Source organism: Eucyclogobius newberryi, unplaced genomic scaffold (genome assembly GCF_026437365.1).
Source record: "Eucyclogobius newberryi isolate DKJ021-1_F unplaced genomic scaffold, fEucNew1.0.hap1 SCAF_9, whole genome shotgun sequence".
NCBI lineage: Eukaryota > Metazoa > Chordata > Actinopteri > Gobiiformes > Gobiidae > Eucyclogobius > Eucyclogobius newberryi.
This window is the reverse complement of record NW_027316532.1, coordinates 12,454,327-12,466,060: the sequence shown is the minus strand read 5'-3', so window position 1 is coordinate 12,466,060 and position 11,734 is coordinate 12,454,327.

Here is an 11,734-nt window from a genome sequence, read left to right as displayed (position 1 = left end):
TGGTGTGTAATTGTGTGTAACTGTGTGTAACAGGTGTGTAACAGGTGTGTAACTGTGTGTAACTGTGTGTGACTGGTGTGTAACTGTGGGTAACTGGTTTGTCACTGTTGTGTATCTGTGTGTAACTGGGGTGTCACTGGTGTGTAATTGTGTTTAACTGGTGGGTCATTGGTGTGTAACTGTGTGTAACTGTGTGTAACTGGGGTGTCACTGGTGTGTAACTGTGTGTAACTGGGGTGTCACTGGTGTGTAACTGTGTGTAACTGTGTGTAACTGGGGTGTCACTGGTGTGTAACTGTATGTAACTGGTGTGTAACTGTCCACAGTCATGATACAAGTGTGTGTAGTGTTCACTGTGTGTGTTGTTCTGTGTGGTGTCTACAGTCATGATACAAGTGTGTGTAGTGTTCACTGTGTGTGTTGTTGTGCAAAAAGTGTTGAGCAAACATTGTGTTTCCAGATGTGCAAATCCGAGCCATGTTTTGCAAATTCTGTGTGTGACTGGTGTGTCACTGGTGTGTAACTGTGTGTAACTGGTGTGTCACTGGTGTGTATCTGTGTGTAACTGGTGTGTAACAGGTGTGTAACTGTGTGTAACTGTGTGTAACTGGTGTGTCACTGGTGTGTGACTGGTGTGTAACTGTGGGTAACTGGTTTGTCACTGTTGTGTATCTCTGTGTAACTGGGGTGTCACTGGTGTGTAATTGTGTTTAACTGGTGAGTCATTGGTGTGTAACTGTGTGTAACTGGGGTGTCACTGGTGTGTAACTGTGTGTAACTGGTGTGTCACTGGTGTGTAACTGTGTGTAACTGGTGTGTCTTGTGTGTGTAACTGTAAGTAACTGGTGTGTAACTGGTGTGTATCTGTGTGTAACTGGGGTGTCACTGGTGTGTAATTGTGTTTAACTGGTGGGTCATTGGTGTGTAACTGTGTGTAACTGTGTGTAACTGGGGTGTCACTGGTGTGTAACTGTGTGTAACTGGGGTGTCACTGGTGTGTAACTGTGTGTAACTGTGTGTAACTGGGGTGTCACTGGTGTGTAACTGTATGTAACTGGTGTGTAACTGTCCACAGTCATGATACAAGTGTGTGTAGTGTTAACTGTGTGTGTTGTTCTGTGTGGTGTCTACAGTCATGATACAAGTGTGTGTAGTGTTCACTGTGTGTGTTGTTGTGCAAAAAGTGTTGAGCAAACATTGTGTTTCCAGATGTGCAAATCCGAGCCATGTTTTGCAAATTCTGTGTGTGACTGGTGTGTCACTGGTGTGTAACTGTGTGTAACTGGTGTGTCACTGGTGTGTATCTGTGTGTAACTGGTGTGTAACAGGTGTGTAACTGTGTGTAACTGTGTGTAACTGGTGTGTCACTGGTGTGTGACTGGTGTGTAACTGTGGGTAACTGGTTTGTCACTGTTGTGTATCTCTGTGTAACTGGGGTGTCACTGGTGTGTAATTGTGTTTAACTGGTGAGTCATTGGTGTGTAACTGTGTGTAACTGGGGTGTCACTGGTGTGTAACTGTGTGTAACTGGTGTGTCACTGGTGTGTAACTGTGTGTAACTGGTGTGTCTTGTGTGTGTAACTGTAAGTAACTGGTGTGTAACTGGTGTGTGACTGTGTGTAACTGGGGTGTCACTCGTGTGTAACTGTGTGTAACTGGGGTATCACTGGTGTGTAACTGTGTGTAACTAGTGTGTCACTGGTGTGTAACTGTGTGTAACTGGGGTGTCACTGGTGTGTAACTGTGTGTAACTGGGGTGTCACTGGTGTGTAACTGTGTGTAACTGTGTGTAACTGGTGTGTAACTGTGTGTAGCTAGTGTGTCACTGTGTGTAACCGGTGTGTAATTGTGTGTAACTGTGTGTAACAGGTGTGTAACAGGTGTGTAACTGTGTGTAACTGTGTGTAACTGGTGTGTCACTGGTGTGTGACTGGTGTGTAACTGTGGGTAACTGGTTTGTCACTATTGTGTATCTGTGTGTAACTGGGGTGTCACTGGTGTGTAATTGTGTTTAACTGGTGGGTCATTGTTGTGTAACTGTGTGTAACTGTGTGTAACTGGGGTGTCACTGGTGTGTAACTGTGTGTAACTGGGGTGTCACTGGTGTGTAACTGTGTGTAACTGGGGTGTCACTGGTGTGTAACTGTATGTAACTGGTGTGTAACTGTGTGTAACTGGTGTGTCAAGGGTGTGTAACTGTGTGTAACTGGTGTGTCACTGGTGTGTAACTGTGTGTAACTGGTGTGTCACTGGTGTGTAACTGTGTGTAACTGGTGTGTAACTGTGTGTAACTGGTGTGTAACTGGTGTGTAACTGTGTGTAACTGTAGTGTCACTCGTGTGTAACTGTGTGTAACTGGGGTATCACTGGTGTGTAACTGTGTGTAACTGGTGTGTAACTGTGTGTAACTGGGGTGTCACTGGTGTGTAACTGTGTGTAACTGGGGTGTAACTGGTGTGTAACTGTGTGTAGCTGGTGTGTCACTGTGTGTAACTGGTGTGTAATTGTGTGTAACTGTGTGTAACAGGTGTGTAACAGGTGTGTAACTGTGTGTAACTGTGTGTAACTGGTGTGTCACTGGTGTGTGACTGGTGTGTAACTGTGGGTAACTGGTTTGTCACTGTTGTGTATCTGTGTGTAACTGGGGTGTCACTGGTGTGTAATTGTGTTTAACTGGTGAGTCATTAGTGTGTAACTGTGTGTAACTGTGTGTAACTGGTGTGTAACTGTGTGTAACTGTGTGTAACTGTGTGTAACTGGTGTGTCTTGTGTGTGTAACTGTGTGTAACTGGTGTGTAACTGGTTTGTAACTGTGTGTAACTGGGGTGTCACTCGTGTGTAACTGTGTGTAACTGGGGTATCACTGGTGTGTAACTGTGTGTAACTGGTGTGTCACTGGTGTGTAACTGTGTGTAACTGTGTGTAACTGTGTGTAACTGGTGTGTCTTGTGTGTATAACTGTGTGTAACTGGTGTGTAACTGGTGTGTAACTGTTTGTAACTGGGGTGTCACTCGTGTGTAACTGTGTGTAACTGGGGTATCACTGGTGTGTAACTGTGTGTAACTAGTGTGTCACTGGTGTGTAACTGTGTGTAACTGGGGTGTCACTGGTGTGTAACTGTGTGTAACTGGGGTGTCACTGGTGTGTAACTGTGTGTAACAGGTGTGTAACTGGTGTGTAATTGTGTGTAACTGTGTGTAACAGGTGTGTAACAGGTGTGTAACTATGTGTAACTGTGTGTGACTGGTGTGTAACTGTGGGTAACTGGTTTGTCACTGTTGTGTATCTGTGTGTAACTGGGGTGTCACTGGTGTGTAATTGTGTTTAACTGATGGGTCATTGGTGTGTAACTGTGTGTAACTGTGTGTAACTGGGGTGTCACTGGTGTGTAACTGTATGTAACTGGGGTGTAACTGTCCACAGTCATGATACAAGTGTGTGTAGTGTTCACTGTGTGTGTTGTTCTGTGTGGTGTCTACAGTCATGATACAAGTGTGTGTAGTGTTCACTGTGTGTGTTGTTGTGCAAAAAGTGTTGAGCAAACATTGTGTTTCCAGATGTGCAAATCCGAGCCATGTTTTGCAAATTCTGTGTGTAACTGGTGTGTCACTGGTGTGTAACTGTGTGTAACTGGTGTGTCACTGGTGTGTATCTGTGTGTAACTGGTGTGTCATTGGTGTGTAACTGTGTGTAACTGGTGTGTCACTGGTGTGTATCTGTGTGTAACTGGTGTGTCATTGGTGTGTAACTGTGTGTAACTGGTGTGTCACTGGTGTGTAACTGTGTGTAACTAGTGTGTCACTGGTGTGTAACTGTGTGTCACTGGTGTGTAACTGTGTGTAACTGGTGTGTCACTGGTGTGTATCTGTGTGTAACTGGTGTGTCATTGGTGTGTAACTGTGTGTAACTGGTGTGTCACTGGTGTGTATCTGTGTGTAACTGGTGTGTCATTGGCGTGTAACTGTGTGTAACTGTGTGTAACTGGTGTGTCACTGGTGTGTAACTGTTTTGTCACTGGTGTGTAACTGTGTGTAACTGGTGTGTAACTGTGTGTAACTGTGTGTAACTGTGTGTAACTGGTGTGTCTTGTGTGTGTAATGTGTGTAACTGGTGTGTAACTGGTGTGTAACTGGTGTGTAACTGTGTGTAACTGGGATGTCACTCGTGTGTAACTGTGTGTAACTGGGGTATCACTGGTGTGTAACTGTGTGTAACTAGTGTGTCACTGGTGTGTAACTGTGTGTAACTGGTGTGTCACTGGTGTGTATCTGTGTGTAACTGGTGTGTCATTGGTGTGTAACTGTGTGTAACTGGTGTGTCACTGGTGTGTATCTGTGTGTAACTGGTGTGTCATTGGTGTGTAACAGTGTGTAACTGTGTGTAACTGGTGTGTCACTGGTGTGTAACTGTTGTGTCACTGGTGTGTAACTGTGTGTAACTGGTGTGTAACTGTGTGTAACTGTGTGTAACTGTGTGTAACTGGTGTGTCTTGTGTGTGTAATGTGTGTAACTGGTGTGTAACTGGTGTGTAACTGGTGTGTAACTGGTGTGTAACTGTGTAACTGGGGTGTCACTCGTGTGTAACTGTGTGTAACTGGGGTATCACTGGTGTGTAACTGTGTGTAACTAGTGTGTCACTGGTGTGTAACTGTGTGTAACTGGGGTGTCACTGGTGTGTAACTGTGTGTAGCTGGTGTGTCACTGTGTGTAACTGGTGTGTAATTGTGTGTAACTGTGTGTAACAGGTGTGTAACAGGTGTGTAACTGTGTGTAACTGTGTGTAACTGGTGTGTCACTGGTGTGTGACTGGTGTGTAACTGTGGGTAACTGGTTTGTCACTGTTGTGTATCTGTGTGTAACTGGGGTGTCACTGGTGTGTAATTGTGTTTAACTGGTGGGTCATTGGTGTGTAACTGTGTGTAACTGTGTGTAACTGGGGTGTCACTGGTGTGTAACTGTGTGTAACTGGGGTGTCACTGGTGTGTAACTGTGTGTAACTGTGTGTAACTGGGGTGTCACTGGTGTGTAACTTTATGTAACTGGTGTGTAACTGTGTGTAACTGGTGTGTCAAGGGTGTGTAACTGTGTGTAACTGGTGTGTCACTGGTGTGTAACTGTGTGTAACTGTGTGTAACTGGTGTGTCACTGGTGTGTAACTGTGTGTAACTGGTGTGTAACTGGTGTGTAACTGTGTGTAACTGAGTGTAACTGGTGTGTCTTGTGTGTGTAACTGTGTGTAACTGGTGTGTAACTGGTGTGTAACTGTGTGTAACTGGGGTGTCACTCGTGTGTAACTGTGTGTAACTGGGGTGTCACTGGTGTGTAACTGTGTGTAACTGGGGTGTAACTGGTGTGTAACTGTGTGTAGCTGGTGTGTCACTGTGTGTAACTGGTGTGTAATTGTGTGTAACTGTGTGTAACAGGTGTGTAACTGTGTGTAACTGTGTGTAACTGGTGTGTCACTGGTGTGTGACTGGTGTGTAACTGTGGGTAACTGGTTTGTCACTGTTGTGTATCTGTGTGTAACTGGGGTGTCACTGGTGTGTAATTGTGTTTAACTGGTGAGTCATTAGTGTGTAACTGTGTGTAACTGTGTGTAACTGGGGTGTCACTGGTGTGTAACTGTGTGTAACTGGTGTGTCACTGGTGTGTAACTGTGTGTAACTGTGTGTAACTGTGTGTAACTGGTGTGTCTTGTGTGTGTAACTGGTGTGTAACTGGTGTGTAACTGGTGTGTAACTGGGGTGTCACTCGTGTGTAACTGTGTGTAACTGGGGTATCACTGGTGTGTAACTGTGTGTAACTAGTGTGTCACTGGTGTGTAACTGTGTGTAACTGGGGTGTCACTGGTGTGTAACTGTGTGTAACTGGGGTGTCACTGGTGTGTAACTGTGTGTAACTGGTGTGTAACTGTGTGTAGCTGGTGTGTCACTGTGTGTAACTGGTGTGTAATTGTGTGTAACTGTGTGTAACAGGTGTGTAACTGGTGTGTAATTGTGTGTAACTGTGTGTAACAGGTGTGTAACAGGTGTGTAACTGTGTGTAACTGTGTGTGACTGGTGTGTAACTGTGGGTAACTGGTTTGTCACTGTTGTGTATCTGTGTGTAACTGGGGTGTCACTGGTGTGTAATTGTGTTTAACTGGTGGGTCATTGGTGTGTAACTGTGTGTAACTGTGTGTAACTGGGGTGTCACTGGTGTGTAACTGGGGTGTCACTGGTGTGTAACTGTGTGTAACTGTGTGTAACTGGGGTGTCACTGGTGTGTAACTGTATGTAACTGGTGTGTAACTGTCCACAGTCATGATACAAGTGTGTGTAGTGTTCACTGTGTGTGTTGTTCTGTGTGGTGTCTACAGTCATGATACAAGTGTGTGTAGTGTTCACTGTGTGTGTTGTTGTGCAAAAAGTGTTGAGCAAACATTGTGTTTCCAGATGTGCAAATCCGAGCCATGTTTTGCAAATTCTGTGTGTAACTGGTGTGTCACTGGTGTGTAACTGTGTAAAACTGGTGTGTCACTGGTGTGTATCTGTGTGTAACTGGTGTGTCATTGGTGTGTAACTGTGTGTAACTGGTGTGTCACTGGTGTGTATCTGTGTGTAACTGGTGTGTCATTGGTGTGTAACTGTGTGTAACTGGTGTGTCACTGGTGTGTAACTGTGTGTAACTAGTGTGTCACTGGTGTGTAACTGTGTGTCACTGGTGTGTAACTGTGTGTAACTGGTGTGTCACTGGTGTGTATCTGTGTGTAACTGGTGTGTCATTGGTGTGTAACTGTGTGTAACTGGTGTGTCACTGGTGTGTATCTGTGTGTAACTGGTGTGTCATTGGCGTGTAACTGTGTGTAACTGTGTGTAACTGGTGTGTCACTGGTGTGTAACTGTTTTGTCACTGGTGTGTAACTGTGTGTAACTGGTGTGTAACTGTGTGTAACTGTGTGTAACTGTGTGTAACTGTGTGTAACTGGTGTGTCTTGTGTGTGTAATGTGTGTAACTGGTGTGTAACTGGTGTGTAACTGGTGTGTAACTGTATGTAACTGGGGTGTCACTCGTGTGTAACTGTGTGTAACTGGGGTATCACTGGTGTGTAACTGTGTGTAACTAGTGTGTCACTGGTGTGTAACTGTGTGTAACTGGTGTGTCACTGGTGTGTATCTGTGTGTAACTGGTGTGTCATTGGTGTGTAACTGTGTGTAACTGGTGTGTCACTGGTGTGTATCTGTGTGTAACTGGTGTGTCATTGGTGTGTAACTGTGTGTAACTGGTGTGTCACTGGTGTGTAACTGTTGTGTCACTGGTGTGTAACTGTGTGTAACTGGTGTGTAACTGTGTGTAACTGTGTGTAACTGGTGTGTCTTGTGTGTGTAATGTGTGTAACTGGTGTGTAACTGGTGTGTAACTGGTGTGTAACTGGTGTGTAACTGTGTGTAACTGGGGTGTCACTCGTGTGTAACTGTGTGTAACTGGGGTATCACTGGTGTGTAACTGTGTGTAACTAGTGTGTCACTGGTGTGTAACTGTGTGTAACTGGGGTGTCACTGGTGTGTAACTGTGTGTAGCTGGTGTGTCACTGTGTGTAACTGGTGTGTAATTGTGTGTAACTGTGTGTAACAGGTGTGTAACAGGTGTGTAACTGTGTGTAACTGTGTGTAACTGGTGTGTCACTGGTGTGTGACTGGTGTGTAACTGTGGGTAACTGGTTTGTCACTGTTGTGTATCTGTGTGTAACTGGGGTGTCACTGGTGTGTAATTGTGTTTAACTGGTGGGTCATTGGTGTGTAACTGTGTGTAACTGTGTGTAACTGGGGTGTCACTGGTGTGTAACTGTGTGTAACTGGGGTGTCACTGGTGTGTAACTGTGTGTAACTGTGTGTAACTGGGGTGTCACTGGTGTGTAACTTTATGTAACTGGTGTGTAACTGTGTGTAACTGAGTGTAACTGTGTGTAACTGGTGTGTCTTGTGTGTGTAACTGGTGTGTAACTGGTGTGTAACTGGTGTGTAACTGTGTGTAACTGGGGTGTCACTCGTGTGTAACTGTGTGTAACTGGGGTATCACTGGTGTGTAACTGTGTGTAACTAGTGTGTCACTGGTGTGTAACTGTGTGTAACTGGGGTGTCACTGGTGTGTAACTGTGTGTAACTGGGGTGTAACTGGTGTGTAACTGTGTGTAGCTGGTGTGTCACTGTGTGTAACTGGTGTGTAATTGTGTGTAACTGTGTGTAACAGGTGTGTAACTGTGTGTAACTGTGTGTAACTGGTGTGTCACTGGTGTGTGACTGGTGTGTAACTGTGGGTAACTGGTTTGTCACTGTTGTGTATCTGTGTGTAACTGGGGTGTCACTGGTGTGTAATTGTGTTTAACTGGTGAGTCATTAGTGTGTAACTGTGTTTAACTGTGTGTAACTGGGGTGTAACTGGTGTGTAACTGTGTGTAACTGGTGTGTCACTGGTGTGTAACTGTGTGTAACTGTGTGTAACTGGTGTGTCTTGTGTGTGTAACTGTGTGTAACTGGTGTGTAACTGGTGTGTAACTGTGTGTAACTGGGGTGTCACTCGTGTGTAACTGTGTGTAACTGGGGTATCACTGGTGTGTAACTGTGTGTAACTAGTGTGTCACTGGTGTGTAACTGTGTGTAACTGGGGTGTCACTGGTGTGTAACTGTGTGTAACTGGGGTGTCACTGGTGTGTAACTGTGTGTAACTGGTGTGTAACTGTGTGTAGCTGGTGTGTCACTGTGTGTAACTGGTGTGTAATTGTGTGTAACTGTGTGTAACAGGTGTGTAACTGGTGTGTAATTGTGTGTAACTGTGTGTAACAGGTGTGTAACAGGTGTGTAACTGTGTGTAACTGTGTGTGACTGGTGTGTAACTGTGGGTAACTGGTTTGTCACTGTTGTGTATCTGTGTGTAACTGGGGTGTCACTGGTGTGTAATTGTGTTTAACTGGTGGGTCATTGGTGTGTAACTGTGTGTAACTGTGTGTAACTGGGGTGTCACTGGTGTGTAACTGTGTGTAACTGGGGTGTCACTGGTGTGTAACTGTGTGTAACTGTGTGTAACTGGGGTGTCACTGGTGTGTAACTGTATGTAACTGGTGTGTAACTGTCCACAGTCATGATACATGTGTGTGTAGTGTTCACTGTGTGTGTTGTTCTGTGTGGTGTCTACAGTCATGATACAAGTGTGTGTAGTGTTCACTGTGTGTGTTGTTGTGCAAAAAGTGTTGAGCAAACATTGTGTTTCCAGATGTGCAAATCCGAGCCATGTTTTGCAAATTCTGTGTGTGACTGGTGTGTCACTGGTGTGTAACTGTGTGTAACTGGTGTGTCACTGGTGTGTATCTGTGTGTAACTGGTGTGTCATTGGTGTGTAACTGTGTGTAACTGGTGTGTCACTGGTGTGTATCTGTGTGTAACTGGTGTGTCATTGGTGTGTAACTGTGTGTAACTGGTGTGTCACTGGTGTGTAACTGTGTGTAACTAGTGTGTCACTGGTGTGTAACTGTGTGTCACTGGTGTGTAACTGTGTGTAACTGGTGTGTCACTGGTGTGTATCTGTGTGTAACTGGTGTGTCATTGGTGTGTAACTGTGTGTAACTGGTGTGTCACTGGTGTGTATCTGTGTGTAACTGGTGTGTCATTGGTGTGTAACTGTGTGTAACTGTGTGTAACTGTGTGTAACTGGTGTGTCTTGTGTGTGTAATGTGTGTAACTGGTGTGTAACTGGTGTGTAACTGGTGTGTAACTGTGTGTAACTGGGGTGTCACTCGTGTGTAACTGGGGTATCACTGGTGTGTAACTGTGTGTAACTAGTGTGTCACTGGTGTGTAACTGTGTGTAACTGGGGTGTCACTGGTGTGTAACTGTGTGTAGCTGGTGTGTCACTGTGTGTAACTGGTGTGTAATTGTGTGTAACTGTGTGTAACAGGTGTGTAATAGGTGTGTAACTGTGTGTAACTGGTGTGTCACTGGTGTGTGACTGGTGTGTAACTGTGGGTAACTGGTTTGTCACTGTTGTGTATCTGTGTGTAACTGGGGTGTCACTGGTGTGTAATTGTGTTTAACTGGTGGGTCATTGGTGTGTAACTGTGTGTAACTGTGTGTAACTGGGGTGTCACTGGTGTGTAACTGTGTGTAACTGGGGTGTCACTGGTGTGTAACTGTGTGTAACTGTGTGTAACTGGGGTGTCACTGGTGTGTAACTGTATGTAACTGGTGTGTAACTGTGTGTAACTGGTGTGTCAAGGGTGTGTAACTGTGTGTAACTGGTGTGTCACTGGTGTGTAACTGTGTGTAACTGGTGTGTCACTGGTGTGTAACTGTGTGTAACTGGTGTGTAACTGTGTGTAACTGAGTGTAACTGTGTGTAACTGGTGTGTCTTGTGTGTGTAACTGTGTGTAACTGGTGTGTAACTGGTGTGTCACTGGTGTGTAACTGTGTGTAACTGGGGTGTAACTGGTGTGTAACTGTGTGTAGCTGGTGTGTCACTGTGTGTAACTGGTGTGTAATTGTGTGTAACTGTGTGTAACAGGTGTGTAACTGTGTGTAACTGTGTGTAACTGGTGTGTCACTGGTGTGTGACTGGTGTGTAACTGTGGGTAACTGGTTTGTCACTGTTGTGTATCTGTGTGTAACTGGGGTGTCACTGGTGTGTAATTGTGTTTAACTGGTGAGTCATTGGTGTGTAACTGTGTGTAACTGGGGTGTCACTGGTGTGTAACTGTGTGTAACTGGTGTGTCACTGGTGTGTAACTGTGTGTAACTGGTGTGTCTTGTGTGTGTAACTGTAAGTAACTGGTGTGTAACTGGTGTGTGACTGTGTGTAACTGGGGTGTCACTCGTGTGTAACTGTGTGTAACTGGGGTATCACTGGTGTGTAACTGTGTGTAACTAGTGTGTCACTGGTGTGTAACTGTGTGTAACTGGGGTGTCACTGGTGTGTAACTGTGTGTAACTGGGGTGTCACTGGTGTGTAACTGTGTGTAACTGTGTGTAACTGGTGTGTAACTGTGTGTAGCTAGTGTGTCACTGTGTGTAACCGGTGTGTAATTGTGTGTAACTGTGTGTAACAGGTGTGTAACAGGTGTGTAACTGTGTGTAACTGTGTGTAACTGGTGTGTCACTGGTGTGTGACTTGTGTGTAACTGTGGGTAACTGGTTTGTCACTATTGTGTATCTGTGTGTAACTGGGGTGTCACTGGTGTGTAACTGTGTGTAACTGGGGTGTCACTGGTGTGTAACTGTGTGTAACTGGGGTGTCACTGGTGTGTAACTGTATGTAACTGGTGTGTAACTGTGTGTAACTGGTGTGTCAAGGGTGTGTAACTGTGTGTAACTGGTGTGTCACTGGTGTGTAACTGTGTGTAACTGGTGTGTCACTGGTGTGTAACTGTGTGTAACTGGTGTGTAACTGTGTGTAACTGTGTGTAACTGGTGTGTCTTGTGTGTGTAACTGTGTGTAACTGGTGTGTAACTGGTGTGTAACTGTGTGTAACTGGGGTGTCACTCGTGTGTAACTGTGTGTAACTGGGGTATCACTGGTGTGTAACTGTGTGTAACTAGTGTGTCACTGGTGTGTAACTGTGTGTAACTAGGGTGTCACTGGTGTGTAATTGTGTTTAACTGGTGGGTCATTGGTGTGTAACTGTGTGTAACTGTGTGTAACTGGGGTGTCACTGGTGTGTAACTGTGTGTAACTGGGGTGTCACTGGTGTGTAACTGTGTGTAACT